This window comes from Phascolarctos cinereus, unplaced genomic scaffold (assembly GCF_003287225.1).
Source record: "Phascolarctos cinereus isolate Bilbo 61053 unplaced genomic scaffold, phaCin_HiC Scaffold_5;HRSCAF=322, whole genome shotgun sequence".
In the NCBI taxonomy this organism is placed as follows: Eukaryota; Metazoa; Chordata; class Mammalia; order Diprotodontia; family Phascolarctidae; genus Phascolarctos; species Phascolarctos cinereus.
In genome coordinates, this window is record NW_027555958.1 from 14,574,104 (window position 1) to 14,601,944 (window position 27,841).

The window sequence follows — 27,841 nt, forward strand, 5'->3', positions numbered from 1 at the left end:
AGGTTCCGAGGCAGAGTTCAGGAGCTGTCCTAGTGGGTCCTGTAGCCAGGGTTGTTTCACCCAATTAAGCTTTCAAAAAGTCTGAACAACCACCACCAAAAAACCCTACTGAGCTTTCATCAAAACACAAAGACCCATTTGACAGATTTGTCAGGACACATCAAGTCAAACCCTCCAAAGAGCTACATTGTGCTAAGTAGCAGCAGCACCAGGGATTCAGCCGGAAGGAGACCAGCCCTCATGTTTCACTTATGTTACAGGGAACATGTCCCGGTTCTTCTGTCACTGCACAATTGCGGCCTGTCAGGTGGACATGGGAATTACATGCATACTGGAGTCCTTTCTCAGGCAGGACGCCTATTAAGAGTCACCTGTTAATTAAGACGAAAACATGGGAATGGGTCCTGTGATCCTGAAAAGAGCAACTGGAGACTGCATTGCTAATGGCCTGGAACTGCAGGTTTACTGATAAGCTGAGTATATACTCAGAGGATTAAAAACAGACCTATCAAACAGTTTATTCAAGTCTAGAGGACTTTCAGGCATTCCTGATGAAAAGACCAGAGCTGAGTAAAATCTTTCAAATGCAAACACAAGAGAAAAATCTAGAGTAATAAATTTATTTGAGCATTGAGAAGGAGCTATGTGATTATGAAGTGCTTACATTTTAATAGAAGGAAAAGAGACAAGTTTCCTTTCAGAATCCCACCAGCTTCTAGGACCACAGAGGAATTAAAGAAAGACAAACATAGAATTGAAGGTGGGTTTGTTCTGTTTTGTGGGTTTTAAGAGGGAAAGGGTAAAAGAAAAATAGCCTCTGACTTGGTAAATAAAGAAAGCGGGGATAGATGAATTTGAACACATCAGATAAATTAAAAATTATTATTGTTGATCAGATTCCTTCTCTATATCATCCACCCCTTCTTTGTAAAAAGAAGGCTAAGAGAAAAAGAGGAAAGTATAAGAGGATATGATAGAAGGAATATCTGAATGGATTAGACAGCAGAATACAATATGTTGTTTACAAGGAACACTGGAAGCAAAGATGCAAGTAGAATTAAAATGAGATAAAACAGAATTACTACACATCAGGTGAATTAAAAAAACAAGGCTATCTCAGACAAGGCAATAGTAAAAATAGACCTAGTTAAAAGAGATAAGCAGGAAAACTATAATACATAAAGGTATGATAGATAATGAAATACTCTTAACACTTATTCTATATGTACCAAATGGCATAGCATGTAAGTACTTAAAGGAAAATTCAATTTAAAACTGGGAGAAATAGATAGGAAAACTACTGTAGCATAGTGCCTCACTGTATTCTTTTCAGACCTTGACAATCTAACAAAGAGTTAAATAAGAAATAAGTTAAAGATCTGAATAGTATTTTAGAAAAGTAAAACATTTTAGATATGTGTGGTTACTGAATGGAAATAGAAAGGAGTATTTCTTACTTGTGCATGGTACCTTTATAAAAACTGACCATGTGGAAAGGCATTAAAACTACATAAAAATTGCAGGAAAATGGAAATATTCAACATAGATATAACCTTTACTGACCACAGACTACCAAAGTGAAGGTCTGCAGAGCTGTTGTGCTAATCTCATTGTTGTATGGCTGTGAAACCTGGACAGCCAACCAGCGCCATACCAGGAAACTGAATTGCTTCCATTTGAATTTTCTTAGGAAGATTCTGAAGATGACCTGGCAGCATAAGATACCAGACACTGAGGTCCTTTCTCAAATTAAACTGCCAAGCATTCAAACTCTACTGTAGAGAGCACAACTCCAATGGGCTGGCCATGTTATTCAAATGCCAAATATATGCATGCCTAAAAGACTATTTTATGAAGAACTCACATATAGCAAGCCCTCATATGGTAGTCAGAAGAAGCAATACAAGGACACTCTCAAAGTCTCAAGAATTTTGGAATTGACTATAGATGGCTTTAATTTCTTCATCTGAAAACTGCCTACTCAATGTCCTTTGACCATTTATCAATTAGGAAATGACTTGTATTCTTATAAATTTGACACTTCTCTATATATTTTAGAAATTAGGACCTTATCAGAGACACTGGTTGTAAAAATTCTTTCCCAATTTTCTACTTTCCTTCTAATCTTGGTTGCATTGGCTTTGCCAGTTGAAAGGATTATCTTGAATTCCAGTCTCTAAACCTTCAAAAGGAACAGTCTCATTACTCAGAGGAGGAATTATTTGCACAACTCATCATCTCAAATATAGGCAACATTGCAATGATAGTAAATAAGACTGAAAAAAGAAAGAACTAGGAGTGAGGAATCAGAGAAGGAACTGTGTTCCGTGAGCAAGGCAGAATTGATGTAGTAGCTCAAAAGAAATATGAGTTGCACAAATTTAGAGACTCCATCCCAAACGTTCATATGGACTATTTGTGCCCAAATGGTGGTAAAGCATGCTGAGCTCCTATTGGTCTGATCAGCCACAGTCGGACTCACCGTAACTTCACTCTAACATAGTGAGGTCATTTTGGTCCTCTTCGAGAATGAAGGACAACAACCAAGTGACCACAATGCAATAAAAATTATAAGCAAGAAAAAGCATTTGAAGAAAGGATCCAAATGTAAGTAGAGATAGTAATTTGATCCTGAAAATTGATAGGTCAAAGAACAGATTTTAGAAACAATAGATATTAGCCTCAAATAAATGATAGTGAGAAAATAGACTAAAATTTTTGGGATACAGCCAAAGTAGCAAAAGAGTGTGTGTGTGTGTGTGTGTGTGTGTGTGTGTGTGTAAAAATACACACATAAATACTTATGTGCATATGTGTGTTTATATATACACACATGCACACCAGACCTGGATTCAGGAGGACCTGAGTTCAAATCCGGCCTCAGACACATAACACTTACTAGCTATGTGACCCTGGGCAAGTCACTTAACCCTAATGCCTAACCAAAAAACACAAACAAATAAATAAATTAAAAATAAAAATATATACACACATGCATACACACTTTCGTCAACAAAAGAGAGAAAGAACAATGAATTGGGCATATATTTTTTTTTAAACTAGGAAAGCAACAAATTTAAAAGACCATAACACAAAAATAGGAATTATGAAAATCATAGAAAAGAAAAAATGAAAACCAAATATATTTAATTGACAAAAGTAGGAAATTTTTTAAGAGAAAGAAACCAAACCATCTAATTTGTTAAAAAAAAAAAAAGGGAGGGGGAACAAATAGCCTATATCAAAAATGAAGAACAGGAACTCAGAACAAAGGAAGAGGAAATAAAGGAAATTATTAGAAACTCTTTTGTTCAGCTATATGCCAAAAAAATTTAAACTTGACTGAAATGCATAAATATTTGCAAAATATAAAATATCCAGATTAACAGAACAATGCATAAGACATTTAAATAACTTAATCTTAGAAAAAGAAATTGAACAAAAGAACTCTAAAAATGAAAAGAAAAAAAACAAGGACCAGATGGATTTACAATTTAATTCAATCAAACATTCAAAGAATAATTAACTTCCAATTTTGTATAAATTTTAAAAAATCAGGACATGTGGCTTCTTATCAAATTCCTCCTCTAAGACAAATACGGTCCTTATACCTAAACCAGGTAGAAATAAGGGAAAGAAAACTTAGATCATATCTCTTACTATTATTGATATTAAATGAATATTGATGTTAAAAAATAGAATAAAATATTAGCAAAGAGCCTTTACCATGTTGTATTTATACCAGGCATGTAGGGTTGGCTCATTATCAGGAAAACAATAAGCATAATAGATCATGTTAATAACAAAAAATCACATTATTATCAATAGATACAGAAAAGGTTTTTAACAAAACATAAAACCCTTATATGTTAAAAACCCTAGAAAGCATAGGAATAAGTGGACCTTTTCTTAATGATAATTAATGTCTATCTAAAACTTAGAGCTTCCATCTTTGTACTACAAAAATACTAAGGATAAAATAAGGACTAAAGCAATGATGTTCATTGTCACCACTGTCATTTGATGTAACTCTAGAAGCAAGAAACATAAAATGAGGGAATAAGCAAAGGCAAATAAGAATGACAATTGTCACTTTTGTGGATAATGTGATAGTTTGCTTAGAGATTCAACTAAAAAGTCATAAAAACAATAACTTCAACAAAGTAAACAGGATATAAAATAAAACCACAAAAATCATCAGCTTTTTTGTACATTACCAACAAAGCCCAGCAGAAAAAAGATGGAAGACAAAATTTTATTCAGAATATATGAATTATAAAAGAGTGTACTTATCAAGACGCACTGGAATGACATGAGTATAACTACAAAACACTCTTTACAGAAATAAAAGAAGACAAATAATCGGAGAGGAATTAATTACCCATGGTTGGGCCTTGATAATATGAAAAAAATGACTATATTTCCTAAATTAATTTACAGATTTGGCACCACTCAAACTACCAAAGGATTACCTTATAGGACTATAGAAAATCGTAACAGAATTCATCTGGAAGACTAAAGGTCAAGAATATCAAGGGAAATGAGGGGGGGGAAGAACTCAAGGTGAAAAGCCCATCAATTGGGGAATGGTGGGGAAATTATGGTTCATAATTGTAATATTATTGTATTGTAAGAAATTATAGGAGAGAGATTCAGAGAAACATAGGAAGACTTGTATGAACTGATACATATTCAGGAAATCAGAACCAGCAGAAGTGTTGATGCAATGTCCACAGTATTTTAGTGCCAATCAACTTTGAAAGAATTAGGAATTCTGATCAATGCAATGATCGATCAGGACTCCAAAAGACTGATGATGAAGCCCGCCTCCCTACTCTCCCAGGAGATGGATTGTAGGTGCAAAATAATTCATATTCAGATACAACCAATACAACACATTTGTTTTATTTGACCATACTTGTTTGTTACTTATGGGGCAGGGATCAAAGTTATCAGAAGGGGATCATCAGAGTGATTCCCCCTCACACACAAAGAACTCTGAAACATTTTTTAAAAAGACTCAGAAAAAGAGTAGAAGGAAGCTCAGAAGGGGACATAGAGAAGCAGAACAATGTTGGTATTACCATGTTAAATTTAATATATATGTAATATATATATATTTAAAACAAGTTGTCCATAACAAAAAGAAAAGTGAATGTGGGCTACTGGACATCAGGCAGGGTGGCAAGCAACTCTCTAGGAAGCCAACAGGAGCACCATGGCCACTGCGGCTTTTCAAGGATACCCTACGGTTTCCCCCACATAACTTTCGGTGGAAGGGGACTCTGTGATCTCTTTCTTCTTTCCCATTTTCCACTTGTAGAGTATGAACACCAGGATGGCAAGCATGGCCATCAGGGTCAAGCCCATCAGTACGCCTACCAGCAGACGCTTGTTTTTTAAGCTTTGGAGCCGGACCTGTATCGGGAGTGGGAGGTTAGGGAAGCTGACTTTCTCTTTGCCCAACGATTCCTCGATGAGCTTCTTTTTGCAGTCAGGGGGGGCCCAGCCTGGGTCACAGTGGCACTCTCGCTTGTGGTTGCACACGCCCCGGCGGTGGCACTTTTTGGAACAGTTCCTGGTTCCGTAAACACTGAGGTCCTGGCAGCTCCGGTTTTGGCACACCTTCTCTCTGCCACACTTGGTGCCTGGGGCCACCAGCTGGAAAGGACTATGGTTCTCACTGTTGGTGACAGCGAGGTCACACCTTTCATCATCCAGGAGGAAGCTGCACAAATGCCTGGCAGACCGTATGGTGGTGGGCCGGGAGCAGGACAAGAATTTACACTTTTCGAGGCCCATCCTAGAGGGATAGAAGGCTTTGGTGCATCCTTTGGGCAGGTTGAGCAGGTAGCATTTGTCTGTGGATACGCCTGCCCCGCTGCCCCAGAGTGCCTGGCACTGCTGCTCATACGTGGGGCAGACCCCGTTGTAACAGTAGCCATTCCTGCACGGGGTGCCATTCTGTTTGTACACGTTCTCTGGGCACTCGGGCTGCTTGCCATCACAGTATTCAGCCAGGTCACAGGTGTTCTGGGCCTCCCGACAGATTTCCCCATTTGGCGTCACGCGGCATCCCTGGCAGCACCCGCCCTCGGCGCATTCAGCCCCCGGGGCCAGCTGGCAATTCTTGGCGTTACAGCACTGGTTCAGACACTCCTCAGGGGGGCCGCAGTCACACTCTTCTCCTTGTTCCAAAAGCTTGTTCCCACACAGAGGCCCTTCCTCCGGCTCCTCCAGGGCTGGCAAGTTGTTCAGGCAGCTCGAGGAAAAGATATTCCCCATAAGGAACTTCTGCAGGTTGTACTTGCTGCAGCTGCTGAACTTCTTGGGGAAGACCACACTGGACGTGGAGGTCATGATGCACCGGTCGTCCTTCTCGCTTTTCTCACATTGGCAGCCCCAGATATTTTCGTCATGGTCCATGCCCAAGTTGTGGCCTATCTCGTGAGCCAAAGTGGTTGCCACTCCAAAGGGATTTATGCTGTAGTCATGGCTCACACCCCCTGAACTTTCTGTACACATGGAGGCCAGTCTGGCCAAGCCCCCAATGGTTCCCTTAAAACTCACCCCCGTGATCAGCTGGGCATTGTCATGCGGCTTCTTCTTGCTGAGGTTACTGTCCCGCCACTTGAGAAAGTTAGACAGGGTAGACTCTATGTCGGAGTCAATGGAGGCCTTGTTCTCTTTGTCCCATATTTCCAAACCGATTAGAACTACCCGGAAATTGATCTCCTGGTAAAGACTGTCTACATGATTAACGATCTCCCTCACCCGTTGCCGCAATATCTGTAGGTTTCTATACTTCTTGTACTCCTCGTTGTCCACCACCACAAAGAGCTCCACATAGTGGGTGTCCTTTGGGATGGATCCAGGTAGCCAGTTCCTGGGGATAGAGACGGCATCCATCATTGTCTCCAGTTCTCCCGTCAAGGTGACCTTGCTGACGCCACATGTTCTGTGTTGCAGCCTGAAATCTTGTTGCCTGTAGATGGCATGTTTTTCCTGGTCACCCCCGTGTTTCTCCTCCACAATGCCGGGTCTTTCTTGGATGCTCTCATGTTGCTTCTCATCACTGCCATGTTTCTCATGGGTGCCGCTCTGTCTGCCCTTGATGATCCCATATCTCTCGTGGGCGCTGCCACGTTTTTCCTGGTTGGTGTCAGTACCGTCATGTTTCTTGTCAGTGCTGTCTTGTCTCTCGTGAAGGCTGCCGTGTCTTGCCTGGATGCCGTCATCTTTCTCTCGGTGAATGCCATGCTTCTGCTGGTCCAGGGGCTCAATCAGATGGATGGTAGAGCCAGCCTTGAAAAAGCCACGGATCCCTAGACAGGTGCTGATGCTGGCAACAGAATTCCTGTACCCTTCCACATGGCCCTGGTAGAAGCAGTGCTGCCCAACCTGTGGTTTCTCAGTCACTTCTGTGCCGTTGGGCGAGGTGTAGGTCTCTGTGTAGTCTGACCCGACCAGGTGCCTGTTTCTGCGGAGGTGGAGGGTGAAGTTGTTGCCACTCAGGCCTAGGAGGTAGCGGATGGTCTCAGGATACAAAGTCGGGCTTGAAGAGAGTTCATTCAGATTTCCTGAGATGGGTAACTGGAGAGGCTGGACCACTTCATACTGTTCCACATGGGGAAGGTGGCCCATTGGAAGTGGAGGGAATGCAGACAACACCTGCCACTCCCTAAGAGTACTTCCCAGGCAGAGGAGGAGGAAACCGCCCCAGAAGAAGGGGTCACGGAGGCACATCCTAGAGAGTAGACAGTGTCTGCTACCTCCCCAGGGACAAGGTCCTTCAGTCAGGGCTGCAACACCACCTGTCGGGGTGGGGATGTGGCATGCTGTGCCCAGCTCCTGCCCCTCTGCCTGAGCCTCCAGACCTTCATCCCCTCCCCCTCCTGCAGTGACCTCACAAAGGGCTTTCTACCCAGCAGCCCTGTGAGGTGGGCAGCAGCATCAGTGCCAGCATCCCCCACCCTCTTCTTCCTGGCCGGCTGCTGTCCCCTGTAGTTCCGAGGCACTCTTTGTGGTGGCTATCTCCTTCCCTGGTGCATGTAGTAGGACCTCAGTAAATATTTGTGGGGTCAATTGGTTGCAGTTCTTAGGCTCTGTTGAGATCTATGATGATCCCTTCAGGAATTCTGATGCTGTTTGCCTACCAGTGTCTTTGTTTGGCTTTCTCTCCACAGGTAAACTCCTTCAGTACAACCTATGGACACTCCTCCCAGAAGGACTTGGCTCGGGGCTCAGTACCCTGTGGGGTGGTTTCTAGGCAGCACCAGCCAGGGGGGGTCAGTGTGTTACAGGGTAAGAAGAACTCTGCGGGTTCAGTGGATGGCAAGTTCAATGAGTCAACAGTGTGATCCAGTCACCCCAAAAGCTTGTTCTTTCTAAGACATCATGGGTCATTACTGAAACTGACAGACAGGCCTGTCAATGCTAAAAGAAGCCCTTTTATTTGGCCTGTTTCCCGAAGGGATCTGTGGCTTAATTGGAGATACCCAAGGGGATGGGAGGCAGGAATGACGTGGGTAGGATTCTGGAGCAGCCCCACACACACACATTAAGGGCAATGCTGGCTCCTCCAGACTAGTGCACTTCTTGATACTCACACAGTGAGATTGGGGACCAGCCCCTCCAAACAGGGCCAGCCCTGCCGCTTCCTAAGCCAGACTGGGAAGAGATGCAACCAAAGGGTCTCGCCAGGGAGACCTGCCTCGGGCCTTGGCAGGAAGAGGGACTCCATGATAGTCTAAGATGCTTGGGTCAGGGCTTCAGGGTACCTTGGGCAGCTTGAGAATCAGGTCTGTTCAGGCATAAGGGTCATTCCCGATGTTCTATAGGGATGGGAAAGGGGTCTGGCTTAGGCAGATCTGGTTGACTTACCACTTCAGAGGTCACAGGCAAAGGAGAGACCCCTCCACTGAGGAAGTGGGAGGGTTTCCAAGGCTAGAGGATTGCAGAGAAGGGGTCAGGCAGCAGGGAGGAGAGCACCAGGTCAAAGGAGGGCTGGGCTAGAAAATGATGGACAAGAAAGACTTGGCCTGAGCAACTAGCGGTGTCCAGACTCCTGTGACAGGCTCAGAGGAGAAGGGAGGCCCTAGGCCAGTCTCTGCCCTTCTGTAAGTTTGTGTTTTGTCCAGGGAGACAGGTCGATGACCTGGAACTCAGTGGATGTCCCATAGACACGTTAGATGGCCGGGATGGCCAGCGGATTCAAAACTGTGACTTCTGCTGGCTAAAGGAACAGAAGTTAATTAACATAAAGAGAGGAAACACTAAAGAGAAGAGACATAAAGAAGGGGAGACTTGGGGAGACATGGCTGGCTGGCTTTGAATATGTGAAAGCCTTCAGGTAGGCAGGAACTAAGGGTTAGTCTCTGTGGCTCCAAAAGGTAGAATTAAGAACATAGATGGTAGTTAGAGGGAAACAGGTTTCTTCTCAGTATAAGGAAGATTCTGTAACAAGTAGAACTGAAAAATGGAATAGACTGCTTTGTTAGTTCAAACAGAAGCCATCTTATTGGTGATTGTAGAGAAAGGGATTTATACTTCAGGTAGAGGTTCTACTACTCCTTATATGCTCTAAGTACATGACTTTAAAAAAAAAGAATTCACACTAAGGAGTGAACAACCCCCAGCTAGTTTGGTGTGCTACCTAAACCTCCCAGAGGTATTTGATCCTTAAAAAGAAAAATCAGCTCACATGAATGCATAGTGGTGGACTTTCAGGCAGTGGTCAAGGGCCCTCTTAGAGACTCTCAGTTCCCACAGCATAGACAAGTGCCGCTTTGCTTTACTCAGTTTTGGTAAGGCCTCTCCTTAGCCAAGGATGCTCTGATGTGCATCTCTAAGGCCTCTTTGTTATTTAGAGGGCTGCTTCCCTGCTCGGCCCATTTCCCAGGCCCCTTATCCATGAGCGCTTCCATCAAGGGGGGGACCAGGGGAAGATGGAGCTATGGGAAAATTGAGATCACTTTTGCTCTTTGCGGGCAACCCTGAGGAAGCGTTTGATGGAAGAAGAATGGAAATACTCAGGCAAGGCAAAGCTGGGGATTAACAGTGATTTTTCAGTTGTCAAGACCACTGTGCTCTGCTGCTGTGAACAGTGAAGACCCAATGCCAAGTCCAGCACAGTTGTTTCTGCCAGTCTTGGGCAGAATGGCCCCTCATGTCATTTCTTCCAAATGAATTTGTAGCCACTGTTTGATGTGGGGCAGGAGTGAAGGCCCAGCATCTTAGTTCCAGATCCAGAAACCCAGGAAGGCATGGGGAGCACAGGGAGTGGGGAGAGAAGGGGCCAATGCTGGGGCCTGGCTTCTCCAGGGGCAGAATCAGCAGGCTCCAGCCCTCCGGTGATGGGGCTCCTTCTGCCCATGGTGGTTGTGGCTTATCCTTTGTTCTCCATGAGGACCAGGATACTGGGAAGAGGACAAGGAGACACCAGAGAAATGGGAACCTGACTCACTCTGATTCTAGCCTGCTCTCCATTACCTTTCATACTTTCTTCTAGTTCAACCAGATTAATTGTGGCAAGGTTAGTCTGCTGCCCTGAAGATCAGTGGGTGATTTCGACTTGTAGAATGAGTGTTGTTTAAGAAATCCTGTTGACATGTTCCCACACAATATGAACACACAGAATTTCAATTCTGAATTAAGAAGTGCAAGCCTCTTCAGCTGCCAGATTCCCATCCATTTATTTAATAACTGCCATTGATCAAACGCTCTAAGTTTACAAAGCGACTTACTCTCCTTATGTCATTTGAGGCTCACAGCCACCCTAGAAGGCAATAACACAGTTATTATTGTCCCCATTTATAGGTGGGAAACTGAGGGTCGGTGATCATAGTTAGCCAGTCATTCAGCTACCAAGAGTGAGAGGGAATTCAAGTCTCCCCTGGCTCCAAGGTCCAGCTCACTTCCATCCATGCCACGTAGCTTCTCTGATAATAGATTGAGGCTTAGGCTTCTGTAAGAGAATTCAAAATGCTGGTGAGGCCATGTGCTAGAGGATCCCCTGGATTTGGAGATCAGAAGGCCTCAGTTCACATTCCGCCCCCTACACTTGCTGTGTTACTCCTCGTACAGATGAATCTTACCCACCCACCTCGCTGTTGTTGTGAGGCAAAGAGAGGCCGAGTAGAAGAAGCACTTTGTAAACCATGACATCCTCAGTGACAGTTGTGAGTGTTGGGGCTCATCCTCTAGCCTTTCAAAGCTTAAAAACCTGACGCAGACTGTTCCTCCTTAGGAGCAATCTGTCTCTGATTGGTGGGTGCTTTATGTGGCCTACCGTGTCAGACTGGCCACGCTTTACTCCCCAGCACCCTCCCCTCTGTTATGGAACCATAATCAAATGAATCCTGCTCCTGGACCTACAAAGCATCGTACAGTCTCCTCCACTCAGCATCCCTGCCATTTTCCAAACCAAAATATCCCTCCCTGGCCTCCATACCATATATATCCGTACCATGTATATATATAAAAGTTGTCAGACCCTGCTGGAATGTGTCAACAGGCAATCACAACTTCATGAAACCTACTTGAAAACTAGGCTTTTTAAAAAAATAGTTATTTTATTTTTTCCAATTACATGTAAAGATAGTTTTCACTATTTTTCTTTTTTGGCAGTTGGGGTTAAATGACTTGCCCGGGGTCACACAGCTAGTACGTGTCAAGTGTTTGGTCTGAAGCCAGATTTGAATTCAGTCCTCCTGACTCCAAGGCCAGAGCTCTAACCACTGGACCATCTAGCTGCCCCCTCACTATTCATTTTTTATAAAACTTTGAGTTCCAAACTTTTCCTCCACCCTCCCTAAGTTGGCAAGCAATCTAATATAGGTTGTACATGTGCAATCATAGAAAACTAGGTTTATTACAAGAGAAATGAACATGCATGTGGAACTCAAAGAGTTCACAATCCATACAGAAGTTTGCATTTTTGTAACAGCAGGGTGAAAGGAGGAAATGCCCGGAATCTCCCCCTAAAGGGGTGTGGCATGGGAGGGGGAAAGGGGCAGTAACGTGGCAGAAGGACAGAACCCCTCCCAAAGGGGGGACGCTTGGGAACAGAGCTAGACCATGAAGATAGAATGGTCTCTTTCTCTCCAAGGGTCCCAGCTGCAAAGCAGTTTCTCAGCCTAGGCAGACTGAGGGGCACCTGCCTTGACTCCCAAAGACATACAAGCCTGGGGTACAAACAACACATTATGTCAGCTGGGTGGGGGGTGGGGGGTGGCACTTTGTTCTTGACACATTCAGGGCCTCCTGCATGATCTGGGTCCAGTGTTTCTGGAAAATATGGCAACTCAGAAAGACAAGTTCAGGGGAACTTATCAAATATTGCTTACCATTGCTTATCAAATATAAACGCCTTGAAAGCAGGGCCTTTGTCTCTACTTCTCCATCTGTATCTTCAGAGAGCCCGACACCTAATAAGTGTCTCTTATAAGTGACCCATGTCACTCATTCCTACCAAGAATTGGAGGCAATGTGCTTTCCGCCCTCTCTGGCATCTCATACCATGAGTATTGAGGTGACTCTTACCGTGCAGCCGCTGACATGCAGAATCAGAGGAGGATGTTTCCTGGTGTTTTGTTTTTACCTTTTTTTTTTTTAAGGCAGTTGGGGTTAAGTGACTTGCCCAGGGTCACACAGCTAGCAAGTGTCAGGTGTTTGGTCTGAGGTCGGATTTGAACTCAGCTCCTCCTGAATTCAGGGCTGATGCGCTATCCATTGTGCCACCTGGCTGCCCCCTGTTTTGTAGCCAAAACAACCCAGCTCCTGTCAGAGAAGGTGGCCCTGGCTGCTTGGGGCCACTGGGCAGGCGGCTGCTTTGTTCATGTCTTTTTCTTCTTGTTGGTTTCAGAGAGAAAACTCCTCCTGGGGACCTTCATGGGTAACTGCAGGAAAGCAGCTGCATTTGCCTGACCTGATGGAGGAGCACATGGAAGGTGACATTGAAGGATGTGGGCTCTCCCTGTTGCTGGAAGCAATGAGATCAGGTGCCTTTTAGTATTTCTATTACACTCTTAATTTTAAAATTTAAATTTTTTAAAAAGTCTTTATTTTAAATGTAAATTTTATTTGGACTTCCATTGACATGTACAGGTATTCATATAATATTTACAATGGCAGCGATAATAATAATTATAAGCACTTACGTAATGATGTAAGCTTTGCAAAGTGCTTTACAAATATCCCATTTAATCCTCAGAACAGCCCTGAAGACATATTATCCCTGTTGTACAGATGAAGAAACTGAGGCAGCCAGAGGTCATATGACTTGCCCAGGGTCATACAACCAGTAAATGACGGAGGCCAGATTTAAACACAGTCAGATGTTCTTCACTCCAGGTCCAGTGTTGTATCTACGTACAAACAAGACTCTAAGAAAAACTAGGGGAGCAGCTAGGTGGCACAGTGGATAGATCATCGGCCCTGGAGTCAGGAGGACCTGAGTTCAAATCTGGCCTCAGACGCATGATGCTCACTAGCTGTGTGACCCTGGGCAAGTCACTTAACCCCGATTGCCTCGCCAAAAAGAAAAGAAAAACTAGGATGTTCACTGCAACCAACCAATGAGCAGAGAAGCCAAAAAGCTGCCAGTGATCACACACAGCTGTAACTTCTGCTGCTTACGGAACATTAACCCCACCCCTTTCTCCTATCTTCACTTGATCCAGCCATCCCACTAACTGTCATTCCACAGCTCTCCTCCTTTTGTGGCCAGACTCCTTGGGAAGGACACAGAGAAGAGGGCCCCAGACTGAGCCCATCTGGAGTGGGCTGATCTGGAGGAAGATCCCGCAAAGGAGGCAGGAGTGGTCAGAGAGGGCAGAGGAGAACCAGCAGAGCGAGTGTGGGGCGTCCCCTTGGCAGCCCCAAGCCAGGCAATGGGCCAGGCCCATCGTTTCCTCCTCCTCTCCTCTGATGCTGCCCCCACCCTGGTATTGGCTCTCATCACTTCACATCTAGACTATGCCAATGGTCTCCTTATCTCAAGGCTCTCCCCAGGCCAGTCCATCCTCAACACAGCTGTCAAATTAACTTTCTAAAACATAGGTCTGACCATGTCGCCTCTTCGTCCATTCAACAAACTTCAGAACCAAACACAGAATCCTCTGTCTGGCATCCAAAGCCCTTTATAACCTGCACCCACCTATATTTCCAGTCTTCTTACACCTTACTCCCCTGCCCCCATCCCCCACATGTTCTTCCAGTGACGATGGCCTCCTAGCCATCTCCTGACTCTGGGCATTGGCTCTGGCTGTCCCCCGTGCCTAGAACACCCTCCCTCTTCATCTCTGCCTCCTGGCTTCCTTTAAGTCCCAGCTAAAATTTCATCATCTACAAGAAGCCTTTCCCAATTCTTCTTAATGCTATGGCCTTCCCTCTGTTGGTTAGCTTCCATTTATCTTATCTTGAGCTCGTTTGCTCATTGTCTCCCCCACTAGAAGCAGGGGCTCTCTTTTGCCTTTCTTTGTATCCTCAGTCCTTAGCACAGTGCCAGGCACATAGTAGGTGCTTAATAAATGCTGACTGGCTGCCAGACCTTCTTTACTATCATGCATAGAATATGAATTTGTTTTTCACCCCATGGTTATTGTCCACTGGCATATTGCTCTCTGACCTCCACTTTTTTCTCTACCTTGCGTCTCTTCACTTTCCTATTTCTTTGAATTCTTCCTATCAGGGTCTGTTTTAATGGTCATGTAAAATCATATTATCCCCTTCTCTAATCTTCCATATAATAAAAAGGTTTATCAAGTTGGGAGAAGGACAGTGGAACCATCCTTCCTGCGGTCTTATTAGCAGATTATCTACTCGGGCCTCCTGACACCCAAGGAGAATGGAGCCTGCTTTTTTGGAGGGCTCTGATTTTTGGTTTTGGTGTTTTTTTAATTTATTTTATTAATTTATTTTGATTTATCAACAATCACTTCCATAAGCTTTTTAGTTTAAAACTTTTCTCCCCCCTCCTTCCCACCACCCTCCCCAAGACGGTGCACAATCTGATACAGGCTATATATTTACATTCCTATTAAAAATTAAAACCAATAGGAGGAACCATCAGAAAGAGGAAACAAAACTCAACAGAAGAGGAAAAAAAGATAGCGATTCCACTTCAATAATTCTTTCTTTGGATGTGGCTAGCATTTTCCATCACAAGGCCTCTGGAGATGTCTTAGATCCTTGTATTGCTGGGAAGGGTTAAGTTTATCAATATTAGTCATCGCACAACGTGGCTGTTATTGTGTACAGAGTCCTCTTGGTTCTGCTCACTTTACTCAGCATCAGACCATATGAGTCTTTCCAGGTTTTTCTGAAGTCAGCCTGTTCATCATTTCTTATAGCACAATACTGTTCCATTACATTCATATACTACAACTTGCTCAGCCATTCCCCAATGGATGGGCATCCTCTCAATTTCCAGTTCTTTGCCACCACAAAAAGAGCTGCTATGAATGTTTTTATACATGTGGGTCCTTTTCTCATTTGTTTGATCTCTTTGGGATATAGCTCTAGAAGTGCTATTGCTGGGTCAAAGGATGTGCACATTTTTATAGCCCTTTGGGCATAGTTTTGGAGGGCTTCTGAAGAAGGAACTTCACCTCTTTCCCCTACTTTGGGGTTCAGCAGGCTTAGGGGGCCAGTTTGGGTGCCACAGGCGAGGCCCATCCTCGGTTTTTTCCTAAGGGGAGCCAGTCCCACTGAATCTTCCATCTTGGCCACATAGCCAACACAAGGCTTTTGCTTTAAGGAATCCTTGCTAACGCTCTCAAGTCCCCTAGGACTTCTAGGGAGCAAACAACAGATTCCTGGGATGCTTAGTTAGCTATTGAAGCTTAATAGTGAATAGAGTGCAGGTCAGGAATGTCCGAGTTCTGATCCCACCTCAGACACTCACTACCTGTGGGACCCTGTCAAAGTCCTTGACTTCTCTCAGCCTGTTTCCTCCTCTGTAAAGTGGGTAGCATAATAGCACCTACCTCCCATCGTTGTTGTGAGAATTGAAGGAAGAGATAGTGTTTGTAAAAGTGCTTTGCCAAACTTATGGGGCTATGTCTACACAAACTATTATTATTAAACATACGTTGGGAGGGAGCCTTGCAAATGAGCAGGTGCCTCATTGTCTCGGATGGCAGAAAGTCAAGATGAAGCGCCGGTTACATTTCTACGTGATGCTCATTCAGGGTTCTCTCAGCGTCTGTATGTTCTCTTCATGTGTGAACTTTGGCTTTTCCCAGTAAATAGCGAGTTCCTTTAGGTTGGGGATGGTGTCTTTGATTCAACTCAGGAAGCATTTATTATCTTCTCTACAAGGCTCTCTACTAGGTGCTGGAGAGACAAAGGAAAAAAGAGAAAAGCATTCTTGCCCTCAAGGAGCTTACAGTCTCCTGGGGATCATTTGAAGAAGGAGCAAGTGTCAACAACTGGCAAGATCAGGAAGGGCTTCCTGGAGGAGGTGGCCTTTATGTTGAGCCTTGAAGAAGGCTAAAAGGCCAAAGAGGCAGAGGTGAGAAAGGAGTGTCTTCCAGGCGTGGGGGGCAGTCTGTCCCAAGGCATGAGGCTAGGAAATGGGATTCCAGGATCAGGGAATGGCAAGGAGGCCTGTTTGGCTGCAGCAGAGGGTACATGAAGGAAGAGAATATAATATATAGAATGCAGAGTCCTTGAGAGCACAGACAGTTCCAGTGCCTGACACACAGTAGGTGCCTTATAAATGCCCATTGATTGATTGATTAAAATGTAAGTGGGAGCCGTATTGTAAATGGCTTGAAATGTCAGGCTAAGCAATCTGCATTTTATTGCGGATGGATGGGGAAAGCGCCCTGAAGGAGAGCAGAGCCTGGCACATAGTAGGCACTTTACAGATGGCTGTTGATTCATTGATAGAACGTAAGTTTATTGAGAGCAGGGCCCTTTCACTTTTGGCTTCATATCCCCAGGACCCAGCACAGTGCAAGGCACATAGTAGGCACTTAATAAATGGCTGGGGGTTGATTGATTGAAGGGTTCATTGTCTGACCTGTGCTTTAGGAAGATTATTTTTGTAACTTTGTGAGAGATGGATTGGCAGAGGCGGACCCTAGAAGCAGAGATACCAGAATGTGAAGCTATAATTCATCATTCCCCTTCATGTCTACTACACTCTTACCAAATGGGACACTGCTCCCTCCCACATCTCGACACCTTCATTGTCCCCTCCCTCAGAGTGCCCTATCCCCCCTGCTGATTGTTCAGGGCCTGGTCTATGGGCCACTTCTTCCATGAAGACTCGAGACTCAGGTGGCACCTTTCTCCTGGGCATGCCCTGATTTCACTACTTTCCTCAGACATCTCTGATTTTATGGGCATGTGGTCTTCCTCCAGCCTTGCCTAGCACAGGGGGTAGTCTTTCTTGTTTCTCCCTTCATGGCCAACCAACCCTGTGATGAGGACACCCCTTGCTCTTGGGTCCTTCGGTGACAGACACATCTCAGGGGCTGGTCTGGCAACCTTTCATCTGCTTCTAGAGATTGCACTTTGAGAGTACACCAGGTCACCTGCATACCACAGCGAGGGCTTGGAGACATGTACTCCAATCTTTCTTCGTTTCTTTTCTTTCCTTCCTCCCTTCCTTCCTTCCTTTCTTTCTCTCCTTTCTTTTGTCTTTCTTCCTTTCATTCACTCTTTCTTTTTCTTACTTTTATTTATTATACTCTAATTTTCTGCTCATGTTTCTCCCTACCTAGAATGTAAACCCCTTGAGGGCAGGATGCCTTCTCTTGTGCCTAGTACAGTTTCTGACACATGGTCCATGTTGGGTAAACCGGTCGCTTGGTTTGGAGTAACTGAGCACAAGTGTCGTGTTTATTCTTGTTTTGACCAAAAAGCAAGTATTGAAAGGAGACCGTGCCCAGAGATTTTGTAAAAAAAAAAAAAAAACCAAGTTCCCTTAATAGCAATCACTCGCAGCTAGATGGCATTTTATTATAACTGATAAATAAATAATTTTCTTCATGACAGTCCTGCCTCAGACTCCCACTGGCCACAGAACCAGAGCTGAGTCACTTCTACTGTCAGGGTCCCTGGCAGCCAAGCATCTGCATTAGTGGAGGGAGTTTCCTCATCTGGGAGTTCCCCAGGTTCTGACTCCAAATGACCCATGAGGCAGGTAGTAGAAGTGGCATTATCTCCTTTCGGCAGACAAAGACTGGCCTGAGGAGAGGGGAGAGCCAGGGTTAGATCCCAGTTCTTTTGAAAACAGGGCCTTGCTCCTTCTGTGACAGCACTTTGTTTTTCCAAATGAGGAGTGTTTACTGAAACTGAAATTGAATTAGTCTCTTTGCAGATGGGCCAGCCAGTCTGCAAACTGGCCTGGGGGACCTGCTCTAAGAGTAGAGAAGTTTGGTTTGGTGCTTCTCTGAATTAACCAAACGATTGCTTTCTTTGAATTAAAACAAAACACTTTATGACTAGGATAGTTTTTTGAAGCCTCAGGGTTTTGGCTTGATCTGAGGGCTTTGGAGATCAGCTTCCACTTTGAAGAGGTCTGGAATGGAACTTTTCTGCACCGGCTGGCCTGTTTTTACACGTGAGCCGGCAGCACACCGTTGCCATACTCCCGTCCCAGTAAACAGACTGTGGCTATGCCATTCGACCTTTTCCAGCTCTGCCAGTCCGTGAGAGCCTTCCTCGAGCTCTGAGGCCAATGCTTTTGTAGCGGCATCAGGAAGGAGGCCAGCAGTGAGGCCTCGGGAAGAGCTGCTTCCGGGCCTCCTTTTACCAGTGAACGAGGCCGGGAGATCTGTTAACTTTCATATATTTCATTCTATCATCAGACTATTCTAATTAGATTACCCAGCTTGCAGCAGGTGGCAGCAGATGGCACTGTCTCATTTAGATCAAAATGGAACCAAACCTTTTAGGGAAACTTCCAAGTTTTTCCCCAGAAGTGCCAAGAAGAATTTGGCCCGGATGGGAGGAGCTTTTTGATGGGAAGGTCAGCGTGACTGGAACTCACCTTGAGTAACAGAAATTGGAGCAGTGGAAAGAGATGAGTCAGAATGTGTAAGAATAGAGTTTGGCCTCAAAACCAGCGAGACATGGGAGGGTTCAAGTCCCACTTCTGACCCCGACTAGCCACATGACCTAAGTGAGTCAATGAAAATGTACTGCCCTTCACTGATTGGAGGAGAGTCCTCCTCGGAGAGTTCTCTCGGCCCCATCCCTATCCCAGAAAAGACACCTCTGTCCACGTCCTACCAGAGAGAGGATGCCCTACCAGAGGAGTCTGAGGACATGTGGGGTCCGACCTTGTGACCTTGGCCAAGTTGTGTCACCTCTTAGGACCTCAGTTTCCTTATCTGTGAAATGAGGGGCTGGAGAAAATGGCTCCAAGGTCCCTTCTAGGCGGAGGCTATGAGCCCATGAGAAGAGAGAAGTAGGAATATCGGAAGCCATGAAGGGATCCTCCCGGAGGGCGAGCTCCTGTTTTTAGGAGGAGAACAAATTGGAATGTGTTTGGCTGTGAAATCGAATGTTTTGCCTTACCTCTTGATATTTCTTTACATTGTTACTTCTTCAAGAAACCACTTGCTGTTCTATCCCCAGCAGGGGCACTCAGGTGTCTCCTGAATGAAGAACATTAATTGTCTCAAAGTCCAGAATCCCTGCTAGGCAGAGTTCATCAGGTCATAGGATCCCAGAGGCAGAGCGGGGAGGGACCTGTCAGGTCACCTGCTTCAATCCCCTCATTTTGCCGATGAGGAAACAAGCCCAGAGAAGACCAAGGTAGTAAGCCCAGAGGCAGGATCTGAACCCAGGTCTTCTGATCAAAAATCCTTCGCCTTTCCCACAGTCCCCCACAAAGACTTCCTTATCTTTATGTAAAAATTAAAAGTAGATTGGTGAACATCATGTTTCACAAGTATTTGCTTTTTAATTTTTGGTTCCATCATGGTCCATTGTAGTAAGTGGCAGTCTCTATTCCCTTTCCTTATCTCTCCTATCTCCCTTGTAATACAGGACACTCATTGGAACCCAAGGGGAACACAAGAGCAAGGTTTCTGAAATATTTTTCGTTCATTTAAAACTTGCAGTGAAATTAAAGTTCTCCAAAGAAGGCCTGGAGAACTGGTCCTCGTTTAATGATGTCTTGACTCCTCTGTCAGCAAAAGATGAAGAGGTGGAGGGTTAGGGGCCTTCTCCCTTTCTCATTGCCCTTGTTCTTTTTCTTAGCCCTTAGAGAGTTAAAGAATTTTGGCTTCGGAAGGAACTTGAGATATGTGTCCCTGAAACAGGTACCCTCTGCCACGTTTGTGCCGAATGACTTTGGCTCAAAGAGCTGAAGTTAGAGGGGGCCCATTGCTTCCCGAGGGGCCTTATCTCTCTCTCTGTAGCTCCAATTGTCAGGAAATATGTCTTTGTATTAATGCTGTATCTGCCTCTTTTAAAACTTCCCCTATTACTCCTCGTTCTGCCTTGAGGCCAAACGGAACAAGTCTAATCTTTCTTCCACGGGACAGCCCTTCACATACTTGAGGGGAGTATCATGTATGAAGTTGTAGATCAAATGCTTAGCACAGCATTGGTACGCAGGCGGCGCTTGCTAGTGTCTCTCTCGAACCTTGGCACCCGGAGTTCAACATCCTACTCCAATCAGGGGCTGGCCAGGGCACAGGATGTTTTGACTCTGACCTCCCTTGTTTCTTCATCGTGAGTCTGTTCACGTAACTGTGGTATAGCCCTAGCCCAGTTGGGAAGTCACAGCCTCAGGACGCTCCCAGTCAGGAAGGCTTTGAGCTTTAGCGGCCATATGTGTGACTTACCCTAGAATACAAGACCACGGACCCTCAGGTTGGAAGAGACCTTTGGGGCCATTCAGTCTAAGACCATCATTTTACAGATGAAGCCACTGAGGCCTCGTAGCTCCAAGCCAGTACTTCTCCTATTTTCCTAAATGCCGCGGAGAGCAGACTTTTTTTTGGGGGGGGAGGGTTATCAATCAACAAGCATTCATTAAGCACCTACTGTGTGCTAAGATCTGGGGCTACACAAACAGAAAGGAAATAGGCTCTGCTTTCAGAAGCTTACACTCTAATGGGAGTAGCAACCTATCTGTAAATTGTTTATTACAAGAGAAAAAGAAGCATATAGATGCAAGGTAACAGTGAAAAGACTCATCTAACAATAATATATATATATATGTATATGTGTGTGTGTGTGTGTGTGTGCGCACACACGCACACACGCAGTGATAGGAGAGAGAGTTGGCTGGCTCCCGGGGTAGCTTGCTCTGTATGAGGACAGGCAGCATGTATGACAGTTACTGTTGGAGATAGCTCAGTAGCTGTTCCCCAAGCCAGGAACCCAAGGGGAGAGAGAGAAATGGGAATGGGTTGTGTGGCTCAGTGGTCCCAGCTGAATCAGACACTTGGGACAGAGAGGCAAGCCCTGATGCTGAGTCAGGAATGTAAGCCCCAGACAGAATGTCAAAGGAAAACTAACCGAAGTGAGAAGCAGTGACCAGCGGACATGCTCACACCCACATCTACTCTGGTCAGTGTGGTGACCAGCCAGGAGTCACAGGCTCTGAGCTCTCTGAGTTCAGATGTCAGTTCTGTCCCTAGTACGTGCGTGACTCCTCTTTGACCCTGAGTGTCCTCCTCTAAGACTAGGTGGCCTCATGTCCGTGTGCACTTTATCATGGGATCATCCCTTTACTTCCGAAGGCCTGATTGACTCAGGACTTCAGGGTCACTATCTTTAGTGACTACCTTTGGACTTTCTTTTGGCCATTTCATTCATTTGCACACAAATCACCTGCACTTCTGTGTGAACAGTTCTGACCATTGTTGGCGGGCTCTCACACACCTCCAAGAAAACAGCCCAGCTACCGCAGGCCATGTCAGGGCTGCCTGAAGCAAGGTCTCTCCCTTGTTATCCTCAGTACTGTTACTCCTTTGACCACATGCTGCTCTAGTAGGTAGGAATCTTTTCATGTGTGTCTATTACCTGTCTAGGTCCCTTGGGGCAAAGTCTGTAGATGAGACTTCTTTGTGTCCCCACAGAGAAGGAGTGAAAGGAAATGCTTCTGGATTGAAAAAAAATAAAATGTAATTTAAAAGGAAGAAAATGAGGAGCTTTGTAGATTGAGAGTCGAAAGAATCTCAACGGTCACCCAATCCTTTCAGCAGAAGCCCAGAGAGGTTAAATACTTGCCTAAGGCCACACAGGGGGTGACCGAGCATAGATGTGAATCTGAAGACTGGGACAGATCTCCTAATCAGTGATGGAAGAATGGGTCCTTGAGAGAGGAGTAGGCCTGGGAATGGGACAGACTGTTGTTTAAAAGCTGAATAAGGGGAGGGAACTTTCAGTCTGGCCTGGCCTCAGCTAAAGCCATCCTTGGAGAGATCATAACTTGCTCCCTATTTTCCCATCTTAGAATGGAAGGTCCTTGAAAGCAGATATGGTTTATTTCTTTGGCAGGGAGGTGAGTCTTTGTATACTCAGTGTTTAAGACGGTAGATTACACATAGCAGATGTTTAATAAATGCTGAATTGAATTGAATTGAATTGTCTGCACCAGTGGAGGGGGTGTGGTTGCATGGATAATAGAGAGAGGGGTTATTGTTTCAGCTTTTGTCTTTGTCTCTTCAGCTGTTGGCATGGTACCCAGCACATGGTTGGTTAGTTGGTTGACTGTGGCCTAGGCTAAGTTCTTTGATGGCTGGAACTCCACCAGCTTTGTTTTTATGTCTCCAGCAACCGACCTGTACTAGGCACATAATAAAATAATGCCTGGGGATTGATGGGTCAATGATAGGTGATCCTGGAACTCAGGATATATGGGAGAGGGGAGTCAGCAGGTGATTGGCCACCTTTGGTTACATCTAGCTTAAGCTTCCTTCATTCATTCCTCAAGAGATGACTGAAGCAGATACCCTGGAAGGATCCAGTTAGTGGATAAATTATCAGCACAAAGATCACCGAGAGTTGATAGGAATCCTAGCATTTCACAGGTGGCAGGGAACTTGGAGATAATTGGTGGGTCCTGGACTCGGAGCTGGAAGGGGCTGCCGAGTCTAGCTCCCCAGTTGTGTGGAGAGAGAACCTGAGGCCCAGACAGGTGAATGGGTTTGCCCAAGGTTGACAACGGCAGTCAAAAGTAAACTCTCTGCCATGAAGCCTGTTGTCTTTCCACTGCTGAGCTTGCACATGAGAGAGCAGAATGCCCAATCATGATTCAGAAAGTGGGCAGTAGAAGAGTTTGGGTGGAAGTGTGTCAATAAGGAAGAATGGGTAGAAGCCAGAGAAAATGGGGAGTGGCCTTAGTGCCACCTGACCATCTGTTGAGCTCAGCATTGAAATGGCAGATGCCCTCGGAGTCCATAGAGGTGAGAAGACTGGCGTCCTCGAGTGGTCGACGGGTCGGGGAACGTGCCTGTATGATGGGACTGGGGGGCTTCAGCTCCTTGAGAGCAGGCATTGTTGCATCTTTGGAATCCCCAGGACCCAGCGCTTGGAGAATGCTTATTTGATTCATTTGACTGGACAATACAAAGACTTTGGAGACAACAAACTACTTTGTGTTCGTGCAAATCTGTGATGTCCTTCATGTAAAACTCCTACCAATGTCCATAAGTTACAAGGGATTTCCCCAATCGGCTCTGGATCTGAAGGAGGGAGACCTGGGGTCTTATAGATCTAGGCATGAAAGCAGTAATGATGCCTCTGACAGGACTGCTGCAACCAGACTGACCCAGCTTTCAAAGAGCCATGGATATTCCACCGAGGTACTGGATTTGGAGTCCAAGGAACTGGGTTTGAATCCTGATTCTGCCTTCATCTGCTATGTGACCTTGGTCAGTTAGCCAGTCAACAAGCATTCGTTAAGCGATGACTTTGTGCCATTACTTTGTACTGGGTGCTGTGCAGGGAATACAAACAAAAAGAAAAAGTTGCCCTCCAGGAGCTTACATTCTAATGAGAGGACACACAAAAGTCAAGTCTCCTACCTCACTGGCCTCAGTGTCTTCATCTCTAAAATGAAGGGGTGGATGTGAATAGCCTCTGAGCCTCCTTCTGACTCATGACCTGCGACCCTGTCAAATGATCCAAGTGTCTAGGAGAGAGGAGCAGACTTCAGATGACCCTGGTTCTGCTTTCCTTAAGAGAAGTGGTTCTGTTCCACTTCGTTACTCATTTGCCCATTTTCCCCTTGAGTTTTTGGGGCCGGGGACTTGTGATGGCTCCTTTGGGTTGATAGCATCAGCCATAAGGGAAACACAAGGGAACAGCAGCTGATGTCTAGTGGCAAAGGGAAATTGGGAGAAGGGAACACAGAAAATACAGAATCAGAAAGAGTAGAAAGTACATTTCCAATGTTTTTATTATAAATACCTAATTCCCTAAAAAAAAAAGAAAAGATAAAAGATCCATGTGGAAAAATAAAAGGAGGCATGAAAAGTCCTTTATGTCTTTGGAGGAATAAGGGGGGTGTGTGTGTGTTTACGTGTGTGTGAGTGTGAGTGTGTGTTTAAAGCAGTTCCAGGTAGTCTTTTCAGTGTATCAGAAGTTTGGCTCATGACTTCCATTGGAAAATAGGTGTTGGGGAAAGGGATATTGGGGGGAAGTCGAGTATTTTATTAGTTTGGAGACCCATTTGCTTTTGAATGGATTAGTGCATCAGGCATCTATCTTCTTGAAAAGCAGGATGCAAGGCAGAGCCAAGATGGGGGAGTAAAAGCAGTGACTTGCTTGAGCTCTCCGCCAAACCCCTGCAAATACTCAAAAAATGGCTCTAAACAAACTCTGAAGCAGCAGAACCCACAAAAAGACAGAGTGAAACAAATTTCCAGCCCAAGACAACCTGGATGATTGATCAGAAAGGTGTATCACGCCAGGCTGGGAGTGCAGCGCAGCGCGGGGTGGGCACGCAGGCCACAGCAAACCTGGAGCAGGCCTCAGAGGACTGAATTGCGGGGTTTCCAGACTCCTCAATCCACCAATGCCAAAGACAACTTAGAAGGTCAGTGGGAAAAGTCTGTTTCTGTCGGTGCTGAGAAAGGAAGGTGGGGTTTCAGCTCCATTCCCCAAGAGCGTGGCCCTGTGGGGGGGGCAGCTGCTTCCTGAGCTTCCGGCCCACAGACTGAGGGGAAATCCAGTGGCTGATCAGAGAGGGATTGCAGGGATCTCTTTGCCAGTGCTGAGACAGGAATCTCTTGCTTTGCCCATGTGTGGATCTGGGTCACAGTTCTGGGTGTCAGTGTTGGGGTGAGGAGGAGCGCTGGCGTGGTGGAGCTTGTAGTGATTGTGGAGAGGAGTACCTCCTCACAGTTACAGGACAGAAAGGAGTACTTGTAGTTGCAAGCCAGGAAAGGAGTAAACACCTCACCCCCTTATCATACCACCTTGGAAGAACTGAAAATTTACAGGTCCCTACAAGTATCTCTGAAAACAGCTACACAAACCCCAGAAGCTTGGGACAGTACACTCTCCACATTGGAAGCAGACTCTTACCTTAACAAAGAGTTTAAAACTCAAGTAATTGTCTGGGATCATGAGCAAGCAGCGCAAAAAGAGTCAGACTATATTATCTTACTTTGGTGAAAAAGAAGATCAAAATATACAACCAGAAGAAGACAACAAAGTCAAAGCTCCTACATCCAAAGCCTCCAAGAAAAATATGAATCAGTCTCAGGCCTTGGAAGAGCTCAAAAGGGATTTTGAGAAGCAAGTAAGGGAAGTAGAGGAAAAACTGGAAGAGAAATGAGAGTGATGCAAGAAAATCATGAAAAACAAGTCAACAGCTTGCTAAAGGAGACCCAAAAAAATACTGAAGAAAATAACACCTTAAAAAATAGCCTAACCCAAATGGCAAAAGAGGTCCAAAAAGCCAATGAGGAGAAAAATGCCCTAAAAAGCAAAATTGGCCAAATGGAAAAGGAAGTCCAAAAGCTTACTGAAGAAAATACTTCCTTAAAAATTAGAATAGAGCAATTGGAAGATGGTGACTTTATGAGAAATCATGACACAGTAGAACAAATCCAAAAGAATGAAAAATTAGAAAACAATGTGAAATATCTCATTGGAAAAACAACTGACCTGGAAAATAGATCCAGGAGAGAGAATTTAAAAATTATTGGACTATCTGAAAGCCATGATCAAAAAAAGAGCCTAGACATCATCTTTCAAGAAATTATCAAGGAAAACTGCCCTGATATAGTAGAACCAGGGGGCAAAATAGAAATTGAAAGAATCCACTGATCTCCTCCTGAAAGAGATGCCCAAAAGGAAAACTCCTAGGAATATTATAGCCAAATTCCAGAGTTCCCAGGTCAAGGAGAAAATATTACAAGCTGCCAGAAGGAAACATTCAAGTACTGTGGAAACACAATCAGGATAACACAAGATTTAGCAGCTTCTACATTAAAGGACCGCAGGGCATGGAATATAATATTCCGGAGGGCAAAGGAGATAGGATTACAACCAAGAATCACCTACCCAGCAAAACTGAGTATAATCCTTCAGGGGAAAAAATGGTCATTCAGTGAAATAGAGGACTTTCAAGCATTCTTGATGAAAAGACCAGAGCTGAATAGAAAATTTGACTTTCAAATACAGGACTCAAGTGGAACATGAAGAGGTAAACAGGAAAGAGAAATCATAAGAGACTTATTAAGATTGAACTGTTTACATTCCTGCATGGAAAGATGATATTTATAACTCATGAGACCTTTGTCAGTATTAGGGTAGTTGAAGGAAAAAAATTATATGTATGTATATGTAGATAGATAGATAGAGGGCACAGGGTGAGTTGAAGATTAAGGGGTCATATCTGGAGAATAAAATTAAGGGATGAGAGAGGATTATACTCAGAGAAGAAGAAAGGGAGAGGTAGAATGGGGTAAATTATCTCACAAAAAAAAAAAAGAAAAGTCTCTTACAGTGGAGGGGAAACGGGGGAAGGTGAGAGGGAATGAGTGAATCTTATTCTCATAGGATTTGGCTTAAGGAGGGAATAACATACACATTCAATTGGGTATGGAAATCTGTCTTACCCTACAGGAAAATAGGGGGAGAAGGGACAAGAGAGCAGGGGATGATAGAGAGGAGGGCAGATTGGGAAAGGGGTAATCAGAAGTAAATACTTCTGAGGAGGGACAGGGTCAAAAGAAAGAATAGAATAAATGGGAGGGCAATAGGATTAAGGGAAATAGAGTTAGTTTTTCACAACATGTCTACTGGACATGTTTTGCATAACTGCACATGTACAACCTATATTGAGTTGCTTGCCTTTTCAATGAGGGTGGGTGGGGAGGGAGGAAGACAGAAAATTTGAAACCTAAAGTTTTAAAAACGTATGTTTTAAAAAAAAATGTTTTCACATGCTACTGGGAAATAAGAAATATAGGAAATGGGATACAGAAGTCTGTCTTGCCCTACAGGAAAATAGAAGGGGAAGGGGATAAGAGAAGGGGAGAGAGATAGAAGAGAGGACAGACTAGGGGAAGGGATATTCAGAATGCATGACATCTTGGGTTGGGGGGAGGGGGGAGATGGGGTGAAAATTTGGAGCTCAAAAACTTGTGGAAGTGAATGTTGAAAACTAAAAATAAACAAATTTATATTAAAAAAAAAGAAAAAATATCAAGTGATATGAAATGGAAAAAAAAGAAAAGCAGGAGGCAGCCCTAAGCGCTTAAGGATTTGTTTTCAATAGCTTGTAACTAAGCACTCTCTGTTCCCTAGCTGACAAGACAGCTCATTCTCTTCAACAAAAATATTGGCTAAGTCAGCTCTCTTAACAACTGGGAGTTTTCTTTCAAAATCTTCGAGAAGTGTTCAGTGA

General features: G+C 44.7%; 1 protein-coding gene and 1 pseudogene across 1 annotated transcript in view; one reads left to right on the forward strand and one right to left on the reverse strand.

The window, feature by feature from the left end:
- Positions 1-27,841, forward strand: part of MAP3K13 (mitogen-activated protein kinase kinase kinase 13) — a 151,847-nt gene that overhangs the window by 26,773 nt on the left and 97,233 nt on the right. The window contains 1 exon segment of the mRNA XM_078154689.1: positions 12,866-13,001. The gene's annotated coding sequence lies outside the window, so the exon portion shown is untranslated.
- Positions 5,075-7,833, reverse strand: LOC110221183 (disintegrin and metalloproteinase domain-containing protein 8 pseudogene; annotated as a pseudogene).